This window comes from Cervus elaphus, chromosome 22, assembly GCF_910594005.1.
Source record: "Cervus elaphus chromosome 22, mCerEla1.1, whole genome shotgun sequence".
NCBI lineage: Eukaryota > Metazoa > Chordata > Mammalia > Artiodactyla > Cervidae > Cervus > Cervus elaphus.
In genome coordinates this window covers 10,998,233-11,023,874 of record NC_057836.1, presented here as the reverse complement: position 1 = coordinate 11,023,874, position 25,642 = coordinate 10,998,233, and the positions used below count along the sequence as shown (strand labels likewise).

General features: G+C 41.1%; 1 protein-coding gene, 1 non-coding gene and 1 pseudogene across 2 annotated transcripts in view; 2 read left to right on the top strand and 1 right to left on the bottom strand.

Annotated features, from left to right (window-relative positions):
• LOC122680565 (cat eye syndrome critical region protein 2) overlaps window positions 1–25,642 on the top strand; it is a 116,170-nt gene that overhangs the window by 24,572 nt on the left and 65,956 nt on the right. The window lies entirely within an intron of this gene.
• Window positions 11,390–11,504, bottom strand: LOC122680962 (annotated as a pseudogene).
• LOC122680943 lies at window positions 17,609–17,715 on the top strand. Its single transcript, XR_006336851.1, has one exon. It is a non-coding gene; the product is annotated as a U6 spliceosomal RNA (small nuclear RNA).

Genomic DNA, 25,642 nt, shown 5'->3' with positions numbered 1-25,642 from the left:
ATGAATGGAGATGGTGGATTTTACTAAAGTAAATATATTTAGTCATCGTTTCTGAATTTTGTTCAGAAATCTTAAGATTTAAGAGACACATTCTTTAAGCATATCTTCAAATTTAAAGCTGGCAAGTTGAGGCTTCTGTGGTGATTATTTTTTCTTTATTTGGCTTATTCTCAAGTGAACATATCATAGTTGGATATATTTTATATTAAGTTCTAAAATAGTATTACTTTTAAAAAAATCTAGGAATCACATTTGGCGTCCACATTTTGTCTGAGTGTCCTCATTTTTCTTCAAGACTTTCTGAGGACCTTGACAGTATCTACTACTTTGTACCTGCAGGGATCATGTCTAGAATAAATGGACTTCCCTGATAGTTCAGTCGGTAAAGAGTCTGCCTGTTGGGCAGTAGACCTGCGTTCAATCCCCGAATGGGGAAGATCCCCTGGAGAAAGAAACTGCAACCCAATCCCGTATTCTTGCCTGGGAATTCCCATGGACAGAGGAGCCTGGCGGGCTACCTCCATGGGATCACGAGAGTCGGACATGACTTACCAACTAAACGACCGCCAGGTATTAGATAATGTTTTGTGTTTGATTTATAAATTTTTCTTAAAAATATTTTAACTTCCTTGGAAGTTGAAAAATCTAGGTCTTTGCCCCTTGAATGTAGTTGTGGTGAAATCTTCAGGAATATCCTCAATTTTTATCCCAAACTCAGGTTGCCTCACTGAGGAAAAGAGGTTTGTAATACACAAAAGAAAAAAAAAGTATGAGGGGAGTGGAGAGCTCAGAAACACGCAGCCACAGAGATGTTCTGGAGTAGGTGGTGGTGGTTTCCGCGGATGGTGCTGACTCTTAAGGAATGGTGCTGAGATCAAGGAAGCCAGAGATCACCACCTCCCAGCCCCCAGGGGAGGGGCCTTGCAATGTCCTGCTTCCTGCAGAACACTTCATTTTGAACTTAAAATCTTTGTTTTAAAGGGGGCTGCATTTTGAGCCCTGTGCTGTCTGCCATCTGCTTTTCTCCAAGGTTTGGGAACATGAGGAAAGCCAGCAAGCCTGGGAAGGCCAGAGAGAGGGGAGAGGTTGTTCTGAAGGGGGTGGGGGCTCTCTTAAGTAACTGGCTGCGTATCTGTGTAATCGTAACCTCATCTGTCTTTGTAGAGATGGTTGAGGGGACCCCAGGAGAGCCTTGTCCTTGCAACGAGCAGGGTCTCTAGTTGCCTAGCGGGCTTCTCACTGTGATAGGTTCTCTCTGCTGAACTCGGCCTCCAGGGCGCGTGGGTTTCAGTAATTGGGCACGAGGCTCAGTAATTGCAGTGCTCAGGCTTAGTTGCTCCACGGCATGTGGATCCATCTCAGACCGAGGATCGAACCTGTGTCTCCTGCGTTGGCAGGTGTATTCTTCATCACTGAGCCACAAGGGACGCCCCGAACCCTTTATATTTCGGAATCATTTTTGATTTACTGAAAAGTTATTGTTACAGTCCCAAGAGTTCATGTATTACCCTGTTAGCAAACTTTTTCTGTAGAGGGCCAGATAGTAAGGATTTTAGGCTTTGTGGACAGATGGTCTTTTCTCGGAATTGCTTAGTTCTGCCAGTGCAAGGCAAGAGTGGCCATAGCTGGACAGTAAGTAAATGAATGGGTATGGCTATGTTCCAGTAGATACTTGTTTTGCTTCTTTTTTTTCCTTTGGTATGCCATGTAGCTTGCGGAATCTTAATTCCCCAACCAGGGACAGAGCTCAGGCCCTGGCAGTCAAAGCACCAAGTCCTAACCACTGGACCACGGGTGAACTTCCTCAATAAAACTTGATAAGAGCAGGTGGCTGGTTGGATTTTGATCAGTGGACATTAGTTTTCTGACTCCTGCTGAATACCCTTTACCCAGCCTTCCTGATGTTGAATCTTATACAACCAGGGTACATTTGTCAAAACAAAGATACTTTGGAACAGTGCTGCTAACTAGACTCAGACTTCATTTGAATACGTGTCCATCTTTGATTTGGTTTTCAGTCTTGCATGCTGCTTTATGCTTTGTTGACAGCATGTCTCCTCAGCCTGTTACTGTCAGCTGGAGACTTTGGATACTCATTTTGATCTGTGAGCTTTGTTGCCCAAATTGTCCTTTGGCAAAGGCCAAAGGCCAAAAGCTTTGGCCTTTGTGGTTCTTTCAGGTAAGCCTGTGTCTTTTGGATATGTCCTCAATTTTTCTTTTTTGAACCCTTTTTTTCTTTTTGGCTGCACAGCATTTGGGATTTTAGTTCCCCAACTGGGGACTGAAGCTGTACCCCCTACAGTAGAACCACAGAGTGTTAACCATTGGACCTCTAGGGAAGTCCTTTGTATACTTTCTGACTGAATTATATTCCATTATATGGATATACTCCTCTTTTCTCCTGATCTTTTTGTGAGGTGGTGGACATTTGGATTGTTTCCACCGTTTGGCTGGTATGAATAATAACTTTGTGTATTTGCTAAGGAGTGTTTTTGTGAGCATGTATTTTTTTTTTTTTCTCCTGGGTGGGTACCTAGGAGTGGAATTGGAGTTGTGTTTGAGTTTATAATAAACCCCCAAACTTCCTACCACAGTGGCTGCACGAGTTCCAGTCTTTCCCATCATCATTAGTACTCAGTATTGCCTGTGTGATTATGACATTCTAGGGGGTGTAGAGTGCTACCTCCCTAATGATAATGATAGTCAGCACCTTTTCATGTGTGTGTTAGTGATTCACATATTGTTGATGAAATTTCTAGTAGGATATTTTGCTTATTTTAAAAATTAGTCTATTAAGTGTATATGTTCTGGGTAGAAGTCCTTTGTCAGAATTATTATTTTACATATCTTTTCTTTCAGTCTGTCAGTTGTCTTTTCTTTCAGTCTATGAATTTTCTTTTCTTTTCAGTCTATGAGTTGTCTTTCTAATTTATAAATTAGAATTTTCGAATTCTAATTTATCAATTTTTTCTTTTATGGTTGTGCTTTTGTTATCATCATATCTAAGATGTTTTTTCCTTGCTCAGGATCACAGAGGTTTTCTCTTAGATTTTCTTTTGCGGGGGAGGGCTGCACCTGGAGGCATGTGGAACTTCCCTGTCACATCCTCTGTGGTAGAAGTGTGGAGTCTTAACCACTGGACCACTGGGGAAGCTGTTCTTAATATTTTCTTTAAGTTTTTTTGTTTTAAAAAAATATTTCTGTGTTTATTTTTGGCTGTGCTGGGTCTTTGTTGCCACGTGGGCTTTTCTTTAGTTTTGGCAAGCGGGGGCTGCTCTCTAGTTGCAGTGCGCGGGTTCTCTTGTTGCTGAGGGTGGGCTCTAGGGCTCGCAGGCTTCAGTAGGTGCGGGTCCCAGGCTCTAGAGTCAATAACAGTGGGGCACAGACCTGTTGCTCTGCAGCATGTGGGATCCTCCTGAACCAGGAATTGAACCCATGTCTCCTTTATTGGCAGGTGGATTTTTTTTTTTTTTTAACCACAGAACCACAAGGGAAACCCTGTTTTGGATTTTATATTTAGATTTATGATCCATTTTGAATTGATTTTTGCTTATGGTGTGAGGCATTAATCACAATTGTTTTGTTTTGTGTGTGTTGTAGCACCATTTGTTGAAAGGTCGTCCTTTATTCATTGAATTGCCTTTGTCCTTTTGTAAAGAATCAGTCAGTTGCTTACATATGTGTGTGCTCACTTCTGGACCATTATCCTGTTTCATTATTGAATTTGTCTGTTTTTAGGCTAATACCACACTGTCTTGATTACTATAATTTTGTCATAATTCTTAAAATTAAATAATGTTAGTGATATTCACTCTGTTTGCCTATTTTATGTCCTTTGTATTTCCATATGGATTTTAGAATTATGCTGAGATTTTGATTGGGATTGTGTTGAATATACAGATCATCTTGTGGGAAATTGACCTTTTAATAGTATTTAGTCTTCTCTCTGTTTCAATTTTCTTTAAGTTTCTCACAGAAAAATTTTATGTTTTTCAGTTTAGGTCCTACCTTTTGTTGGATTTTTCCTGAAGCATTTTATACTTGTTTTCTATGCTGTTGTACATTTAAAATTTTTTTAATTATTTAAAAAATTGTTTTTTACTGTGCTTCACAGTATATGGGATCTTTGTTCCCCAACCAGGGTTCCACAGTGCACCCCGGTAATGAAGTGTGGAGTCTTAACCACTGGACTGCCAGGGCAGTCCATGCTGTTGTACATTTTTAAAAGATTCCAGTTGTTTTTTGCTAGTTTATAGACATGCAATTGAGTTTTATATATTGATCTTATATCCTGTAATTTTCCTAAATTCACTTTTTTAGCAATATTTTTGTAGATTCCATTGGGTTTTCAACATAGATGATGTGATAATGTCTGCAAATAAGACAGTTTAGCTTCTTCCTTATCTGGGTACCTTTTATTTTTATTGCCTTATTGCTCTGTCTAGAACTTCCTATAAAACGTCAAATAGAAGCAACCGGAGCAGTCATCCTTGTCTTGTTCTTCATTTGAGGGAAGAGCATTCAGGCTTATCACCCTTTTATTTTCATTTTGTCCTAAAGTTATTTAAAAGTATGTTAATTTAGTTTCAAATACTTGGGAACCTGTCAAAGAGTTTTCTATTATTGACTTCTAACTTAATTCTATTTTGGTCAGACAAGTAGAGTAGGCATCTTTTTTTTTTTTTAACTTCTCATATTCATAATTTTAATGCAAAATTAAACTGTGAAGAAAAAAGATTTACAGTGAATATGAAAACATATGGTACATGTTCTTAATATATAAGAAGACATTATAATAATAAGGGCAAATGTAATAGTAGAGAAAGTCAAGAGCATGTGGAGAAGCAGCTCACTAAAAGAAGTAACCAGTAGCCAGCATGTATGCGGGGATATGTTTGTCTTTGCTAGTGGGGTTGTCTATTGTTTCTGTCTATTATTTCCTTTTGGGGATACATGCCTCCTCTACTCCACAGGTTCTTGCCTCAAGTTGGCATCCTTTAAAGTGATTGAGACTTGTTTTGTGATCCATAACGTGGACTTGCTAATTATTTCATATGTACTTGAAAAGAATGTGTGGTTTGCTATCGTCGGCTGGAGTTTTCTTATTTAGTCAGTTCAGGAGCTTGGGTAGCTTTAAACACAAAAAGAGTGAAATATGACATGGATTCTTTTCTCTTTCCTTAAATTCATAATGTGAGTCCTTAGATCCTGCCACTCTTTCTACTAGCTGAGGAGAACAGTCTCCTGATTAGAATGACAGCTCTGAGCTGGAAGGCCTTATTTCATTAGTGCACTAACCAGCCACAGAGATTAGCTTATTGGCTACTTAATAATTAAATGAAGTTGGTTGTAATTCTTTGAGCATACACAGAACTTAGTAGGTTAACCCTTTATTGCCCAGGATTCCTGGGGAGTTTATGTATGAATACAGAGGAGCCTAAAATCCTTGAAAACTCTGAGAAGAGCTGTTTCAGTAAATTTCAAGAGACGATCTTATTTAAGAGACATATTAAATACAAATAAAAACAAAATTACAGATTTGGAAACTAGTTCTGACTTGAGTATTCCTTTATTAACTGATTTTGGAGTCTTAATGGAAGAACTTCTATACCAGCACTTCTTTTGGCTAGCCAGTTTTACTCTTTGAGGAGGTTTCACTAAAGCATTTCCTTGGTTATTTCATATCCTTGCAGCAGCCTTGTAAGATGCAGAGTAAGGTTAGTGGAAGAGAAGGCTGCACTGGAGTATTGATCACTGGTGGTGAACCAGATGTGGACTCGAATTCCAGAAATGAAAGAGACCTTGGGTAAGGTGATGGACATCTGGTGGTTGAGGAAATTCAGATGCAGAAAAGTTAGTGGTTGTCTGACAGCAAGGTGCTGTGCCTCTCAAAGGGACTTTGACAGTCTTGAGACATTCTTAGTTGCCACAACTTGGGACAGGGGGCCCCCTAGTATCCAGTGGTTAGAGGCCCAGGAAATTGCCAAATATCCACAGTCCCCAGAACAGTTCTCTGGGCCAAAATGTCAATACTGCTGAGTTTAAGAAGGGTCTGCATTCAGTTTATCTTGAGTTTTGATTAGAACCTGGATCTCTAAAACTGCTTCCAGTGAGTTAGCCATCAGCTGCTCTTATTTTTCATTCTTTTCAACTTCATTTTTAAAGATTCGAGGTAAAATCCACATAACATAACCATTAACCACTTTAAAGTGTATACTTCAGTGGCATTTAGTAGATTCAGTATGTTGTGCAACTGCTGTCTCTTTGTAGTTCTAGGATATATCCATCACCCCACAAGGAGACCCCATACCGTTTAGACAACTCTCCATTCCCTGCCCCAGCTCTGGCTACCACTAATCTGCTTCTGTCTCTGTGGAGTCTTTTTTTTTTTTTTTTTTATGTTTCTGTGGATTCTAAATTCTTTTTATGTGGTGCTTTAGAAATAAAGTGGATGAGAAGTCAGGAGCATGGACATGACATCTGGGGTCCCCATTCTTTTCTGTCAGTGATGGGTTGAAATCATTCATTTGACCTTTTCCCTTTATTTATGTGACTGCTGGCCCAGTAGCCAGAATATTTTTCTGCTTTATATGAGTCTGAAATTCTAGCCCACAATCTGTTTGCTCAGAGTTTTTATGGATGTCTGTGAAAGTCACTCAGTCGTGTCCGACTCTTTGTGACCCCATGGACTGTACAGTCCATGGAATTCTCTAGGCCAGAATACTGGAGTGGGTAGCCCTTCCCTTTTCCAGGGGATCTTCCCAACCTAGGGATTGAACCCAAGTCTCCCACATTGCAGGCAGATTCTTTACCAGCTGGGCCACCAGGGAAGCCCTTGGATGTCTGTAACAGAATTTAATTTCTCACTGATTCTCTCTCACCTGGTATGCTTCTGAGCCACCTCCCCAGGTACTGAACTAAGTGTCCTTCCATTGATGGGCTTGAAATTAGGAACTAAAGTGATTAGGGAGGTAAATTCATCCCATTTATAAACATAAATGTGCTTGGAATCATTTAGCACCTAACTTGTATTGCTTTGTAATTAAAAACAAAAACAAGTATATTCCTATGTTTTCGCTCCTGCTTAAAACCCTCCAGTGGCTGCTTCTTGGGTTTAGAGTAAACTCTGAATTCCTTACCATTGTGTAATAGGGTCCCCATAGGCTCTGCTTCCACTCCTGTTCTGTTCCTGCCTCTCCCTGGCTCTTGGTGTGGGCAGATGAGCCCTTTTTTTTCTCATGAAGGAATCCAGCTCCTTAAGGCCTCTGCACCAGCAGTTCCCTCAGTCTGGAGGGCATAGGGAGACATGCCTTGTACCGGTTTTCAAATCTCAGCTCACATGTCATCTCACGTGGGAAACCTGCACTGATTACCCTGTCCGTCTATGGCTTGTAGTAGAAATTTTGAGTGAGTTTTGTGGAGAGAATAATACAGCAAATTCCTATTACACACGCTTTTGTTCATAGCCAGCCAGTTTAGAGCAGCCCTGCCTCTCTTTGTGACTGTCACTCTCTGTCATACTGGTCTTTTCAGTTTTCTTTTTCTGCAGTTGGTGTTTTTTTGTTTACTTTGTATACTACCCAGGACTGCGGGTTTTTTGAGCAGGCATCTTGTCTGTCCTATTTACTCTTGAGTCCCTATTGCCTGGAACATGTTCCTATGTGTACATAGTAGGTGCTCAGTAAATATTTGCTGAATGAATAATGAAATGAAATAAACTTCCTCAAATCAGAGACTGTGCCTAACGCATGTTTGTCTTCGTCACTATGCCTGATGCAGAGCTGCTGCACACACAGGTTCCTCTCCTCTCGTCTCCTGACAGTAGATCTGTGGATGTAGTAACCCTCGAGCAGTGTTTCTGTGATGGGAGGAAGGAGAGCACACTCTTCTCTGCATTTGCTCTCGGATTGCTCTGCTGTAGTAAGACTGGAGATTTTTCCCGTTGCCACATTCACTTGGTGTTTAGTCTCGGTTGTTGTCTGCTCATAGGTAAACTTGGAACTCGTTCTAGAAGCCCACATTTATCTTTCCTTCCCTGATTGATTGTTTCTAGAACTCTGGAAGGTAAGATCATCTAAGTTTAACTCCTTTTTTACAGATGAGGACTTTGCCCAGATTCATACAGTAAAGTGGTGGGTTTGGTTGGGGTTGGAAATGAGAGCTAAGCTCAGCAGTTAAAAATACTGTATAATTTTCTCTCTGTTGCATATTTATGAGTTCTGTTTTATTAGTTGGACTCTGTAAGTTTTATTGGCTCTTTGTGATTAGAGGCTATGTACTCTGAATACCTGCTATAGCTTTTAACACTAAGCATAGAGTAATGTTTTTGGACTAGGAGACCAATGTAAGAGCATTGCTTTATTTGAGAATTAATTTAGTGTTACATCACTGTTTCTCCCTGCTTTATGGGAATATGGGAAGAGACACTCGGAGGACAGAGCTTGCTTACTTGTGCAGAGGGTACATACAGGAACTGAGAACGGGGTGGATGAGATGGGGAGGGTTAACAGAAGGCTGCAGGCGGAGGCTTTGCTCTTTGGAGCGAGTCCATCACTTCCTGCTGTCCAGTCCAGTGTGAAAGACCATCTGGGCCTCCCCTCAGCAGATGAACGTGATGTAGTGAATGTGCGATGTAAAAGCTGGGTTTTGCTGAAAGTAACTGTCATGTTAGATAGATCTGGAAATATCTAGTGCAGAGATGGGATTGAAATGGGCAAAAAAGTGTAATGATTATTTATAATTATTTTGAGCCAGTGTAGATTTATATCATGCAGACATATATTGAATACTTTAAAAATATGTGGTATCATTATAACATTGTTTTATGTGTGTGTGTGTTCAGTCGTGTCTGACTCTTTGCGATCCCACAGACTGTAGCCCACCAGGCTCCTCTGTCCATGGGATTCTCTAGGCAAGAATACTGGAGTGGGTTACCATTTTCTACTCCAGGAAATCCTCCTGATCCAGGAATCAAATCCAGGTCTCCAGTGTCTACTGCATTGGCAGGCAGATTCTTTACCACTGAGCCATGTGGGAAGCCCATTATAACATATTATATAGTTTTATTTCTTTTTAAAGTCATATATAATGAACATTTTCTGTGTTAATAGTACTGCTGTAGAAATCAGTAAGTGATGTTTTTGTTTGTCATGGCTGATATTCTAATAACTTACCTTAGTTCTTTTGCATGTTGAATGAATGATGATCAATGGCTGTGGCTGCAGTTTTGGTGTTCCTATTTGTTGTAACTAGGAGTTACAGTAAATTACAATAAATTACCCTTGGGAAAGGGTAAGTTCTGTGTATCTAGTCTGGTTCCCCAAAGTAAAGCCATAGGAGTTGTCCCCATTGAGACTCAGTAGTGCAACCAAGGCCAGTTGTTTCCTTAGAGCTACACTTCATCTTCTGTTTCTGACTTTGCTTTGCATTTTCCTTCCCTGCCCTACCCTGCACCCTGCAGCTACTTCTGTGCTGTGTGTGCCTAGAGCAGGCTTGGGCTTTGGCGTGGCTCCCGTTCTTAGGGCTGAAGAGCCTGAGCCTTTGGCTCCCAGTGCAGCAGTATCACTTGCTGGTTTTTCTTCAGCAGATCTAACTGATGGAAGATAGAAAGACACCCTCTGCCCACTGCCCCCGCCCTGTGCCGTGGGGTCAGCTGGTTAGCCCTTTTTTCTGGAGGCTCAGCCAGCCATGAATGAGGACTTCAGAGGTTGGGGTGGTTGTATCTGGAAGTCTGCTATATCCCTCAGAGCTCTTGAAGTCACTCAGGAAGCTTGCACATGACTTGCCATTCCCATTAGGGGCGTGCGGCCTTTGGGAGCTCAGCCACCTCCTTTCTCCTGATGGGGTGGGTACTGCAGTGTTGCTGTGTGTCTGCACTCTGTCCCCCAAGATGGGCTGCAGTCAGACTTTTTTGATTAGCCACTGTTACAGTTTTCTTCAGGAAACACTCTTTAAAACCACTCTGAGGTGGAGAGAGTCTGGGCTCAGCCCCACTGCTGCTCTTGGGACACATAGACCTTTCCTTGACCTTGTTGGAAAGACATCATCCACAGAGCCCATAGGCAAGTTTTAGATGAGGAAGACCTGTGATGATTGGGAACCTTCTATAAAGGAATCAGAATCAAAAAGTTCTTCTTGTGGGAGAACAGAGAAAGCAAGTTCATAGTTCTGACCTTGAAAGCTGGAGTGTGGGGAAAACAGGAACAAGCTGTGTCCTCACACTGCTGGAGGGGTGCGTCTCCCGTGCGAGGTTGCCTTTTCCAGGCACTTACTGGTCAAGACCTCAAGTGATGCTTAGACTTTGCTTTTAACTGTTCTAGTTGGATCCGTAATGCACTGTTCTGTCTTGGCGTTAGGTGACCTGTTGGGTCACGCTCACTGTCCAGCCATTGCTTGGCTTGCTGCCCTGCCTCCTCACCCCTCAAACACACATACTGTTTGGGTACTCTGGTCTGAGCAGCAGGAAAGTGGGTGTTTGGTCGCAGAGGACTGTCTCTGCTGCAGAACCTTTGGTCCAGTTTTCCATTTGGTATTCAGTCTGACATTTTGGACCGACCCTCCTCTCCAGATGTTCTGAAAGCTAGATGTGCAGTTTACATACATTTTACATACATTTACTTCCAAGTTTTACATACATTTACTTGGAAGACAGAGTCTAGAATCAGTCCAAGTCTCTGGAAGACAGGGTTTCAGATGACCAAGTTTTGAGGTGTATGGCTAACATTGTTACTGATGTGAATTACCTTAGCTGGTGAAGAGTATACCTGAAGGATTAATCTGAGCAGATGCAGATTAATCTGTCTGCTCACTCTCTAAGATGGGAAAAAACTCATTGGGGTAAGGAGTTGGAGTGGATCATAGCTCATTGGGGCCAAGTCTGTCCATCATTCACCTTAGCCCTTCTTGGTGATCTTTCCTTTTGGGGCATGCTTACATGTGTGAGGAATCTGTAACCAGTGATGAATTCCTGAAGTGTGGTTGTAAAAGTTAGAGTTGCGTATACACAACTCTTAAAATACTTCTTACTAAATTGTCTCTTATTTAGATGGTGGAAAAGTATGGCGGTGACTCAGTTCACTTAGAAGCCATTCGTATTGGTGCCTTTCATGTGTAGCAGTGAGCCCTTAAGTGTTTGAATACATGAATTGATAGATGAAACAATTTTCTTCTCTTCTTGCCTGTTGACAGGCACTTGGCATTTCGTCCGAGTCTCTGACGTCAGTGTCGTTTTTCCCTTCTTAGAAGGTTCAGTATTCTGCCCTGCCTGTTTGGCCCTGAGTTTTCATTCAATATGCTGCTGCTTATTAGGTGAACTGCTTTCCTGCTATACATTTCTTTTTTTTTTTTTTCCTTTATTTCCACAGTCCAGTAATTTATTTTAAATTTGAGTAAAAATATGGAACGCTTCACGAATTTGCGTGTCATCCTTGCGCAGGGGCCATGCTAATATGCCAGTCTTCTCTGTATCGTTCCAATTTTAGTATATGTGCTGCCGAAGTGAGCACCCTGCTATACATTTCAAATAAAGACTTTGGAAACTTACAGAGTAATCCATATGTAAATTGGGACAGGACTGGCAATTTGGGTATAATTCACTGGAGCACAGGCAGTATGACAGGGCTTGTCATTTCCTTCATATTTTATATTGTTCCTCTAGAGAAATACCCGTAGACAGATACCGTTTTCTAAATGATTCCAGAGTAGTGCTTTACAGTGTGCCTATTCCACTAAGCCCTCGGTCTCTTCCGGTTATTTCATTGTGTTGTAAAACTTATGGTATTCAAGATAAAATTGTAATTCCCCTATAGAAATAATTCCGTATAGAAGGATACAAGGCACAAAGCTATTACTGTGCAGTGTCTGAAATCTCCCCTTTTGCTGTGAGCTACAGCGAAGGGAAACATGTCTGCACGTTACAGCGGGAGAGAGGCCGTCTTCTCCCAGATGTGCTTGCGTGAAGTGGTGTTAATGTCACCTTTAGTGTCACGTGTGAGCTACCTGGGGCTTCCCAGGTGGCCTTAGCAGTAAAGAACCCACCTGTCAGTGCTGGAGACTTTTAAGAGACCCAGGTTCAATCCCTGGATCGGGAAGATTCCGTGGCGCAGGGCCTGGCAACCCACTCCAGTGTTCTTGCCTGGAGAATGTCATGGACAGAGGAAGGAGCCTGGCTGGTTACAGTTCACGGGGTTGCAAAGAGTTGGACACGACTGAGCGATTTTGCGTGCAGCATGTGAACTATCTGGGGCTGAAGTTGAAATGAGATAATGTAGTGGCCAAATGCATCTTGAACTCTTGGAAACAATAAGACCTATAATATAGTACATCAAAGTACAGTAAAAATCTTAAAATCTAGGATTTTGTATTCCAGAAAGTTCTGCTGGTATAGCATCTGTGTGCTAACCAATAGGCATAAAAAGAGGTTTTTACTGTAACAATATTTTGTTATGGATAGGCAGAGTGCATTAATTGAACTGTTTGGCTTGCTAGTAGGATTAACAAATTGTGATAGATCTTAGCTGAATGGGAGAGTATATTTCACTATTCATGATAAATTTACCATTTTATGTAATACAGTCTGGAAGTGATATACTGTATTCAGTTGTGATTATCTCAGTCTTTTGACGTTTTTATTTCATACATCATTTGTGTTCGCCTCAAATCAGTAGCAGAGGTGTGAAAATAGTGGATTGGGGTAACTTCCGTGATACCACCAGATAGCAGCACTAGTAAAGTGACTTGAATGAGGTGAAACCAGAAATGTGACCATTCAGGATTTCAGTATAGGTTATCTATATTGCCTGATGTACGTTTTTTTGTATTTAAAAATTTTAATTGAAATATAATTGATGTTGCAGTGTTGTGTTTCTGCTGTGCAGTAGTGATTCAGTTATACATATACACACATTATTTAAAAAAATGTTTTCCATTGTGACTCATCATAGGATATTGAATATAGTTCTCTCTGCTATATATAGGACCTTGTAGAATATGGTATTAGTTTTTATATGTAAGGTTAATAGCTATTTCAATGGGAAAAGAAACTGGTACTTTATTCTGACTCATTAGATTGTTCTCCTGGTCGGCATTCACAGCCCTTCAGTATGCAGCACAGCTCTTGCACCAACCCATTCAGTAGATCCTCTTTTACAAGCCATTTCTGCAGTACTGAAGAATTCCTCTGTCTATATTTGTGGGTATTTCTTAATATAAGATGATAATCAACTGTTTTCAATAAAATCGTATGTGCATGCTATTGTATTATATATAGTTCATTTTCGTTACCCTACATTCTGCCATTGAAACGTCCACCGCACAGAGCAGAAGACAGAGGAGGTGTCAAGACAAGGAGGCGTCTGCTGTGGCAGCCCAGGCCTCACTGGACCAGCAGTCCTCCCGCCTTTGCTCTGAGCCTGCCTTGTTGGTGGGGAGGGCACCTCTTCCTGAGATGATGGTTGTGTTACAAGTGAGTCTGAATTTGGAGATGAAAAATGTTGACTTCAGCAATTTAATTTTATCTCTATGCTTGGTTTATTCTGTAAATAATTTGAAGCTTTTAATCTATCAATCAATCATCCATCCATTTGTAGCATCTACTGAGAACCAACTTCCTTCTTCCATTTAAATTTTGTTCACTGGAGATTTGAGGCTTCATCCCTGCCTTCTGAGCCCAAGGTTTTCTAGTATACTGATCATGTCTGGGAAGAAACATTTTAGGAATGTTTTTACTATTTCCAGATCATTCCCATTCTGTGTTGGAGAGGCTGAAATGGTGAAATTATGAAGCCAGCAGTTAGTGCTAAGGGAGTTGAGTGCCCTGTTTACTGAAATACCTATGAACATACCCCCTTTAATAGTGATGAATTTCATGTAAAATATTTTAACCTAGGAAGCTAAGGATATGTTAGAGACATAGGTAAGTTAGAGACACAAAGAAAGGAGTAGTGATTTTTATATTTATTTAGTGCTTTTCAAAATGATTACTAATACTGACTAGAATTACTAATACTGACTAGTCAAGCAATTTAGAATTGCTTGACTTTGTGAGTCAAGAAGATGGAGTGTATATCTTTTTAATTGTTTTCTTTTTCTAGACCTTTATTATTTCTTACTGATTTTTGTATTGGTTTACTTGGCTGTCAAATATTGATAAATATCTTCCCCTCAGTAATGCCCTGAGTGATAGAGTGGGTGAGGCAATGGAGGACTGCCTGGATTCAGATCTCAGTCATGCAGTGAATGGATGGATACTGTTTGTGTAATTTCTTCTCCAGTTTGGACCCTTAGATTGTTATAGTGCCTTTTTTTTTTTTTTTTAAGTAATAAAGTACCAGTGATATCAGATGTGCACAATTGAGATTAGAGGGCTAGTCTTTTTATTTATTTATTTATTTATTAGGGCTAGTCTTTTTAAAGTCTCTTGATATATAATGTAATATTGAAGTTGTCAGGTGTGTTCTTTCACAACAGAGGAACTTCTTTTAAGAATTTAAAATTGCTTCATCACGTAGGTTTGGTGAGTGTTTTGCCCATCCTTTTTCTTGAGGAAAAGACTTAATTTCTGATGGGCTTTCTTACATAAATTCAGCAAGTTTCTGTGCTATGAATTCAAATAGAGAGCACATTTAGATAAATTTAAATACTGACCAGCTACAACCATTGTTGTACCAATATGGCTACTATTTTGTTTTCTTCGAGGGTCACCTCTTGGTAATTAAGTTTCACTTTATAAAATTGGAAGTTTTCTGGATAGTACTTGGTTCTTGGAGAAGCAATAATGACTTTTAGTTCCAAGGAATTTTTTTTTTTCAAGGAATATTTTTTGTAGCAATTTAATAACTTGTAGTTAGTGAAAGTATCATAGATTAATTCACCGGTCAAGTTTTGCAAAAAGTGAGGGAAAAATGTTAAGAAATCAGTGTATTTGCTACAGTCTCTGTTTAGGGCGAAAGGTAAATTGTGGCTTCCTGGAGTTTCCTTGGAAGTGGAACTTCTGGGTAGCCAATATTTTTGTATATTGCAAAGTTTACCACTGTACCACTGTTCATGAATTTATGGACTAAACTTTGAATTTACTTACTTTGAGAAGAAATCTAAATAGAATGTATTTAACTTCCCAATCTTAAGAAAAAAAATCAATCCACTTTATTAAGTATACAGTTGCATTTCAACAGTTGTATACACCTGTGTAACCAGCACCCCAAATAAAATATCAACGATGGCATTTCCCTAAGAGTTTCTCCTGCCCCTTAGAGTGATATCAGCCCCCGCAAAACACACACACCAGGACCACGCAGTCACGGGGTGAGCATTAGAACCCTACAATATGCATTCTTTCCTTCACCCCCCACCTAGTGGGGGCATACTTTTATCTGGTCCCAGTAACTGCATTCTTTGGCCTTCTGCATGGCAGCACATGGTGAATCTCCTCTCTTCTCAGCACCTTATGCCTCTGCCCTAACTTTAGGGCACGTAGTTCCACGTGTAGGCTTGGGGGTGGGGACTCTGGTTCCAGCTTTCTAAAACAACTAGCTTTCTTTTAAAAAAAATTATTTATTTTTGTCTTTGCTGGGTCTTTATTGAGCGTAGGCTTTTTTTTCTCTTTTAGTTGCAGGGAGTGGGGGCTTCTCATTTCAAGAGTTTCAGTAGTTGCAGCACGCAGGCTCAGTAGTTTCAGCTCCCGGGCTCCAGAGCCACAGGCTCAGTAGTTGTGGCGAGAGGGCTTAGTTGCTCCATGGCCTATGGGATTTTCCTGGATCAGGGCTATAACCCGTGTCTCCTGCGCTGGCAGGCAGGTTCTTTACCAGGGAAGCCCAAACTAGCTTTTTAAAAGATTGTTTCTGGCTCTTCAGATCATGTCAGACTGGCTACTGGGCAACTCTGCTTTTTTTTGGCCTAAATTTAGCTGCAGTATATCTTCCATAGATCAGTCCTGTTAAACTGGTCAGACTTACAGTCGGGTGCTGTATGATAAATATCTGTTCTAGCAAAACGGTGAACATGAACGTGGATTTCCGGGCACGGATTCTGCTGGTGCGCCCCTACCTTTCTGTGTCCTACCCGTGACCCTGTCCCGGGGGTGCTGCGGCCATCATTCCATCTGTTGCTCTTCCGTTGCCCCCAGTTCTCCAAGAGGTTCTCTGAGCCGTCTCCTCCTCGCCCGTTCATCACGCTCTCACCCTCTCCCCTCGACGCCCAGCACGCTGCACCCAGTGCCCCTGTCTCTCAGGCGGTGATTGATTCCCTCTTCTTTCCTGCCAGCTCTCTCCCAGCGGGGCCGCGCGGCAGATTGTGATGCTGGGGAAAGTCGGGTTCTGCCCTAAGCTCCCGTCACGCTGTGCAGAGAGGACGACGACAGCAAGCTTTATTGTCCCTGTGGGTGTGGCTGCAGTGTTTCTGTGGTTTTCAGAAGATGGCAATTACTGAAGACAATTACTCTTCCTATATAAGTCATAATAGTTATGGACGATCACCACCACCATTTATATTTATTATTTAGCACAATTATGGTAACATACATCATTAAATGTATGTCAGATTAACTGTTATTTTGTTTGGCCAACACAGTAACTTCTGTGAATGCCGTGTTTCCTAGCTTGTTGCTCAGAAAGCCCTGGTGAAGATGGCAGCAGTGATGATCTTTGAATAGGATCATAACCCCCATCATTTATACATGTTTTTGGTAGCTTTCTGAAGGCTTTCTAAGAAACAAATGTAAGTGACTATTTACCGTATCTGTTAAATATACATTCTTTCTTGTATTCTTTTCCATTATGGTTTACTATAGGATATTGAATGTTATTCAGTTGAATATTTATTACAGGCTACTCCCTGTACAGTAAGACCTTGTTGTATATCCATCCTACACATGATAGTTTGTATCTGCATATCCCAAACTCCCAATCCTTCCCTTTCCCCAAACCCCTCCCTTGGCAGCCACAGGTCTGTTCTCTAGGTCTTTGAGTCTGTTTCTGTTTCATAGTTCACTTTTACCATATTTTAGATTCCACATATAAGTGATGTCATATGGTATTTTTCTTTCTCTTTCTGGCTTACTTTACTTAATATGATTATCTCTAGGTCCTTCTATGTTGCTGCAAATAATGCCAGGTTCTTAATACACTTTGTTTCATAGAGCTCTTAAAACTGCTCTGATTTAGGGAACATGGTTCTTTCTCTCATGGATCAGGAAGCTGAAGCTTCCGTTACTGAGTTGAACTGTTCTCTCCCAGTCTTGAGGCTCTTTGGTTTTGGCTGTTTCAGATGACGATAATGACACCCATCTTGCAGGGTTGTTGGCAGGATTACAACTAGTGCATGTGTGAAGCATCAGGCATAGCGCCTGACACTGAGATTATTACACAGACGTTTCCTGTTCTCAGTGAGTTGATGGTCTAGGTCCATGGCGTCCTAGTCTTTGCTCGAATCCGTTAATTTCTCAGGGAGGTTCATTCCTTCTTGAGCCTCAGTGTAAAATGATTTGTATATAGATGCTGAATAACTGCCACCAGTACTTTGCTTTTATACACTGCTATTCAACCTGAATTCAGTACACTAAAAAAAAGGTATTTCCATTTTGAATTATTGGAGCATTACTTTAAAATGAAAAATAGTGCTCACTTCGGCAGCACATATACTAAAATTGGAACGATACAGAGAAGATTAGCATGGCCCCTGCGCAAGGATGACAGGCAAATTCGTGAAGCATTCCATATTTTTATTTTTTTTTTTAATTTTTTTTATTTTTTTCATATTTTTAAAAATTAAAAAATAAAATAACATAAGATGAAAAACAACCTTAACCGCAATTACAATCAAAAAATCTAGACTACACTTCCTGGTATTTTTTCAAAGACTTATTTCTTTCTGGTAACAGTTCATTGAGATATTCACAAACCACACAATTTGCCCTTTTAAAACATGCAATTTATTGGTTTTACTGTATCCACAGAACTGTGCAGCCATTACCGCAATCAATGCTAAAACATTTCCCACTACCGCTAACAGAAACTTCCGACTACTGGACAGTCACCTGCTACTCCCTTCTCCCACTCCATCCTCCAGAAACTTCTGTTCTCCTTCCTGTGTCTGGGTTTGCCAGTTTTAGACATTTCTGGAAAATGGAATAGTACAAAATGTGACATTTTGTGACTGGCTTCTTTTACTTAGGGGCCTCTGTGCTACACAGGTGTTAGTACTTCACTTCTTTGTTGCCAAGGAGTGTTCTGGTTTTTGGATACACCACATTTTGTTTATCCATTCATGAGCTGATAGGCATTTGAGTTGTTTTCACGTTGGGCCATTGTGAATAATGCTGCTATTATGAACATCATGTATAAAAGCCTTTGTGTGGATGTAGGTATTCATTTCTCCTGAAGAACTGCCAGACTTTTCCCAAGTGGCTGCACCATTTTATATTTCTACCAGCAGTGTGTGAGGGTTCCATCCTTCCCACTTCCTCAGTAACACCTGCTTTTGTCTGTCTTTTTGATTATAGCTTTCATAGACTTACATGTCGACCTAGATGCTCTGGGGACGTCTGCAAACATAGTGCCTGGTGTTTTCCCTGGTGCTTCTTTGCTACTCTGACTTTGGGGTGGGAAGCTTACGTATCATGGGAAACTGGAGGGTTCACTGATGGAGTGGTATCACTGGTTAAAGTCAATGTGTATGTGAAGGCTACATCTAAAAAGTTCTTAGAAATACTTACATGTAATTTGTGTCAGTGACAGTTGACAGCTTTTATAGGAATGCTGTTAGTGTAACGCCCAGGGTTTGGAAAAAGTTTATGTGGAGAACTGATGAAGGTATATAAAACTTGGTCAGTAACATATCAAATCATGTCTTGGTTTGGTCAGAAAAGTTGAAATTAAGACATCCTTCCCGTCATTTTATTGTTGTTGTTAACATTCACATATGATTGTATGCATTTTAAAGGAGGGGATATTTTTTCAAAGGAGGTGAAAATTGGTTCTTTCGGGTGGGGTGCCCTGAAGAGGAGAGTGGCTAACATCACCAGACCTGCTGCTCACCTTGGACAGGAGCACTGGAGCGGGCCTGTCCTCCTGCAGCCTGGGTCGCTGCTTACTGAGGTTGCCAAGCGGCATGTGACGGCTGGGATTCCCGCAGAGCCAGGTGGGCAACTTGCCGATGGAGTGATGGGTAGGCTGAGTTCCAGCTGGTGAACTGGGGGGTGTGTGTCTCTTCTGTAGCTGAATCAGCTGCAGCTAAATCTTGTCACAGACAACCATGGGGGGAGAGTTAGAGCTTCTGATTGTTCAAGAGGTGAGAGACCCAGACTTCTAAAAAAGTTATGCAACCAGTTAAACAAAACAATAAAACTGTGACCAAGCAAATATTTCTTCATGCTACCAGCTTATAATCTTGTATGTATCACAGGTCAGTTGACCCATAAACCTTTTTAAGTTATGTGATGAAGGTGGACAGCCCACACACAGGAATGCTGTTATTTACGAGCCTCAGACATTGGCAGCAAGATTGCAGGGTGAGGTAGAATTGCGGGATAGGGTTGTGCTTGGTGGGTTATTGGCTGCAGCTTGTCTGACGGTGAGATTCACGGTGCAGTGCCTCTTCTGTCTTTGCTACGTTTAGAAAGACTGGAGCCCCCTTTGACCTGTACAAAGCCTAAAAAGGCAGTTTTCTGGGGAATTAACAAGTGAGATTGGTTGCTGAACAAGTTTTTGTTTAATGCAATGGAAATTCTGGATGGATCATAAATACATTTAGCCTGAATTAGACTATCTGTTGCCTGGATTGCCTTCTACAAGACCCTAAGAAAATGAAACTATTGGGAGCAGGACCCCCCAGCTTAACCTGCTGAAATGGTTGTTTTCTCTGGTTGTCCTGGCCCCTAGACTATACAGTGTCTCTGACCATGAATTTGTATGTCAGATGCTCTGAAATATGTGGTAATAAATTAGATTTGGGGCCATCGTATATGAGTTATCAGTAATTCCTGAAGATGCTGGGCATCAGCAAAGATAAATCCCCTAATTTCACTTTCTTGGAATGCAGTTTGCAGTTACTTTTAATTATGCTTAGTTACAGTCAAAGCTGTTTGATAAGCTTTAGGTGGAGTTTGTATTCAGTGATGCAGCTTGCAGTATTTCATACTGCCTGTTTCTGGTTCATCAGGACACATTGGAGAGACTTGAAAAGACTCTAGTCAGTAAGATTCTTTACAGCTTCCTGTTTGTCCCCACCTTTGAGTTGTATCTTTGTAAATGTGCTTGATTGCCTTTCATCAGATGCTTAGGCTATGTTCCTTTTGAGTGAGTTAATTACGCTTTGGGTAACTGATTTTGAAAACCCATGTTTGAACCACTGCTAATTCTGAAGCTCTTCTCTCAGGTGGAGGTACCTCCTACACCTGCTTCTCAGGCTGACTGAGTTTTCTCCACACAGGGCAGTCATCAGGCAGGAGAGGTTGTGTTAATAGTCCTGCATGCACTCTAGAGGAAGGGAAGGAGGAGGGTTTAAGTGTTGGATCCCCTTGTGAGCTCCCCCTGGTTCTGTTTTAGGGTAATTAATTAGTTTCCTTGGCTTGAGCTGAACTTTGGGCTCTGTGTTCTGTTTTTTAGCTCCTAATCAGCAGCCTTTAGGCACAGGCAGGGTGGGGGTGGGGTTTTTATTTCGGGGGTGGAGTTTATATTTCAGGTCATCCCCAAATGAATGAAGTAACCAGAGTACAGTGCTTTTTTAAGCTTGGCCTTGAGGCTGGAAAATGGGCCACAGAAGGTGAAAACTTTGCCCTTAGAATCCTGGTGCCTTGTGCGATCTCTTGGTGTACCCTGAGGACTTCAGTTACTGGGCATTGGGTGGGCTGTGAGTGTTTGCTTCCAGGTTCTCTGGTGGATTGTTTGTGTGATAAGGTGGTCTTGCTTCTCTCTGCCACTCTGCCTCCCTTCCGGCTCCCCTCCCCCTCGGCCTCCTAAATGAGGTACATCCCCCTCTGCTCCCAGACGTCTCCATCTCCCCGTTCCGACAGAGCCATCATTTATCAAGTTGTTTCACGCGTTGTCGGGAGGGGGGCCCTGGGGACTCGAGTTTGTTTCGTCCCTTTGTTGTAGCTCCACAGGATGGGCCAGCTTAGTCTCCAGCCAACTGCTGAGCATTGCTGGCCTCCAGGAGCAAATGTTAAAGGGGCCTCCTTTCATCTGCGTGCTGCTGCCTCAGTCTTGGTTTAAATTCCAGCTTCTTGGAACTGTAATCACCCTGTACACACACACTTTTCTGGATATATATGGCATCATGAGAGTCTTCTTTCAGTACTTTTCTTCCCCCCACCCCAGTCACTGAGAACCTGGAGATAGATTTTTCTTCTCTTTCTTTCTTTGTTATTCCTTGTTCATTTTCTGTTCTTTCTTCTTCATGATCTCACCTTTTTCTTAGTGGTAGGTTATTATAGATAGATTTATTTAGTAAGGGGAGTTCTGCTTTTATCAGACATAGTCTTCTTAGGTGTAAGATACCCGGGTGTCTTTTTTCCTGATGTCACACTGTTCACTATCAGAAATATATAGATGGTATAGGGTTAAAAAAACTTTTAAAATTTGTCAGCCTTGAAAGTGCAAGAAGAGTATTTACTGCATGTTACTAGGGGTTATGCATGTTTTCCAAAGTGTCTAAGAAAGTAGAAGGAAAATTGTACTTAGACTCAAGGATGTGGTGAGAGCATTAACCCGTCTTCATTGACCATAGCAATGAAACATGGATGCTATTCAGTGTAATTTAATAGTTTAAAAGGACAGTGTTTATTTTGTGGGGTAGGAGAAGTTAGACTGTAATGTTACAGGGTTATGAGAATTTTTTTCTGTGATCTTGGGGTATTTCCCTCCAGTATTTTACTAAGAAGACTTTGACATATAGACAGAGGTTGAAAGGATTATACATTATATTTTGGGCTTAGTTTTTTTTCCTTTACTAAGTTGAATAAAACACATAGTAGTCTCACAGTGCAGTGTAAAGTTATGCTTGGAAGCAAAATAACAAGAGGAAAAAGCACCCCAGATGACATGTCTCCTACAATTTGAGTTCTAAAATGATCCTGTTGTCTTGTGTTTATTGTAGATAAGCTGAGCCCAGAACCTAAAGCTGTATGTATTGCTGGTTATCAAGTTCAGTGGGAAGTGTTCCCCCTCCTCATCAGATTCTTTAAGGTGAAAATGCTTAGACACCTTGATCAGATTTGTTAACTGAAGAATAATTTATAAGCAGTAAGTGTCTTGAGTGCTCTGTGTTCATGCCTGTATATAAAGAATCTCTAAAACAATTTATTGATTTTTTTTTTTAAGACATCAAATTGAACCCCAAATGTTTCCCATATGGAATGCCCTTACTATTGGGATACTTCTCAGCTATAAAACTGTGGTGTACTGATTCTGATTTTTTTTTTTAAACAATGAAAATTAATAAAATCACATATTGCTAATAAAAGGAATTTTTCCTCTTTAAAATAACAATTTTTTTTTTTTTTGGCCATGCTGCATGACATGCGGAATCCCAGTTCTCCAACCAGGAATGGAACCCGTGCCCCCTGCATGCTCAGTGGTTGAGCGTGGAGTATCAACCACAGGACTGCCAGGGAATTCTGGGATTTTTCTTTTATAGCAATACTATTAAAATATCATAATATTTGGTTACATTTCTAAATAAGAATATGAAAGCTTGAGGACCTTGCATTCATTCTGAAAGTTTAGTAGGTACTGTTTGCGAGATACTGTTTTATGCAGTATGTCAATGAATGAAACAAATAAAAATCCTTTGGAGCTTAACTTCTGGAGGTGGACAGGACAGGAGACATACCAGGCACTCCACTTTCTTGACATTTTATAGCACCCATTGGTGACTTTTTTTTTTTTTTTAGTAAAGGGCCAGACACTGTCTCTTGCAGTAACATGACCTTGGGCAAGACTATGTTTCAATAAAACTTTGTATTTCTTTATGGTAGCAAGTGGCAGACTGTACTTTGTTGGCCCCTGTTCTAACATGTAAAAGACAAACATTAGATCATAGAAGTTTAAAAAAGTTGTGTAACAAAAGATATCATTAAGTCAGTGGACATACAAGAAATTTAAGAACAAAATATTGGCAAACTAGGTGACCAAAGAGTCAGTATCCCAGTGGGGGCATGGGGATACTGTTCATGGGGACACTGTTCATGGGGATACTGTTCATGGGGATACACTGTGCATGGGCATGGGCATGAACAGTGGGCATGGGCATGGAGAAGTAAGCCACAGATGAACAAGTATAAATGGCCAGGAAATATCTGAAAAGGTGCCGTTCTGACTGGCAGAAATGATACAGACAGAAAATAGCAAGGAGGGATAAGAAGGCCTTAAATGATCAGTGCAAAAAAATAGAGGAAAACAATAGAATGGGAAAGGCTAGAGATCAAGGAAACATTTCATGCAGGAATGGGCATGATAAGGACAGAAACGGTAAGGACCTGGCAGAAGTAGAAGAGTTTAAGAAGTATACAAGTATGCAACAAGTATACAACAGAAGAACTATACAAAAAAGGTCTTAGTGCCCCAGATAACTGCAGTGGTGTGCTCACTCATCTAGAGCCAGACATCCTGGCGTTTGAAAGTGGGCCTTAGGAGGCATTACTACAAACAAAGCTAGTGGAGGTGGTGGAATTCCAGGTGAGCTATTTAAAATCCTAAAAGATAATGCTGTTAAAGTGTGGCACTCAATATATAAATTTGGAAAACTCAGCAGTGGCCACAGGACTGCAAAAGGTCAGTTTCCTTTCCAGTCCCAAAGAAGGGCAGTACCAAAGAATGTTCCAACTACTGTACGTTTGCACTCATTTCACATGCTAGCAGGGTTATGCTCAAGATCCATCAAGCTGGGCTTCAGCAGTACGTGAACCAGGAACTTCAGATGTACAAGCTGGATTTAGAAAAGGCAGAGGAACCAGAGATCAAATTGCTGACTTCCGTTGGATCATGGAGAAAGCAAGGGAGTTCCAGAAAAACATCTGTTTCATTGACTACACTAAAGCCTTTGATTTTGTGGATCATAACAAACTATGGAAAATTCTTAGAGAGATGGGAATGCCAGACCACCTGACCAGTCTCCTGAGAAACTTGTATGTGGGTCAAGAAGCAACATCACTTTGCAAGTTACGTCTGGTCAAAGCTATGGTTTTTCCAGAAGTCATGTGTGCATGTGAGCCTTGGACCATAAAGAAGGCTGAGCACCAAAGAATTGATCCTTTTGAATTGTGATGCTAGAATAGACTCTTGAGAGTCTCTTGGACAGCTAGGAGATCAAACCAGTCAATCCAAAAGGAAATCAACCCTAAATATTCATTGGGAGGACTGATGCTGAAGCTCCAATACTTTGGTACCCTGATGCGAAGAGCTGACTCATTGGAAAAGAAAGCCCCTGATGCTGGGAAGGATTGAGGGCAGGAGGAGACGGGGGGTGGAGGGGGGGGCAGTAGAAGATGAGATGTTAGATAGCATCATTTATTCAATGGACGTGAGTTTGAGCAAACTCTGGGAAATAGTGGAGGACAGAGGAGCCTGGTGTGCTGCAGTCCATGGGGTCACAAAGAGTTGGATACGCATTAACAAGCGAATAACAACAAAAATCTTCCTGGAAGAGAAAAGGGTACTGTTAAGTACATTGCTGTTGGGAAATGGTATTGATACTGCCTTTTTGGAAAATAATCTTATATTTTAGTAAAATTAAAACATAGACACACAAACTCTCTCTGTTGCAGAGTGGTTTCTCGTTGATTTTGGGGGTTGGGGAGTTAGTGATAGTTCATTGTGGCTTTCTTTTTTTTTCTTTCAGTTTTTAAAATTGTCATAAAATATACATAACATGAAAGTGTATCATTCTAACTACTTATAAAGTGTTACAGTGTATTGGTATGAAGTACATTCATAACATGAATCTGTTGCCACCATCCATCTCCAGAACCCTTCTTCTTTTGAAATAGAAACTCATACCTGTTCAGTTAGTCCCCATTCCTCTTACCCCAGCCCTGGGTAACCACCATTCTCTTTATGTGTCTCTGACTTTGACTGTTCTGAATACCTCACATAAGTGAAATCTTTTTGTGGTGGGCTTATTTCACTTTGCATAATGCTTACTCCTTGGAAGGAAAGTTAAGACCAACCTAGACAGCAAATTAAAAAGCAGAGACATTACTTTGCCAACAAAGGTCTGGCTAGTCAAGGCTATGGTTTTTCCAGTGGTCATGTATGGGTGTGAGAGTTGGACTATAAAGAAAGCTGAGCGCCAAAGAATTGATGCTTTTGAACTGTGGTGTTGGAGAAGACTCTTTTGCATCCCTTGGACTGCAAGGAGATCCATCCAGTCCATCCTAAAAGGAGATCAGTCCTGGGTGTTCATTGGAAGGACTGATGCTGAAGCTGAAACTCCAATACTTTGGCCACCTGATGCGAAGAGCTGACTCATTTGAAAAGACCCTGATGCTGGGAAAGACTGAGGGCAGGAGGAGAAGGGGATGACAGAAGATGCCATGTTTGGATGGCATCATTGACTCGATGGACATGGGTTTGGGTGGACTCAGGGAGTTGGTGATGGACAGGGAGGCCTGGTGTGCTGCGGTTCATGGGGTTGTAAAGAGTTGGACACGACT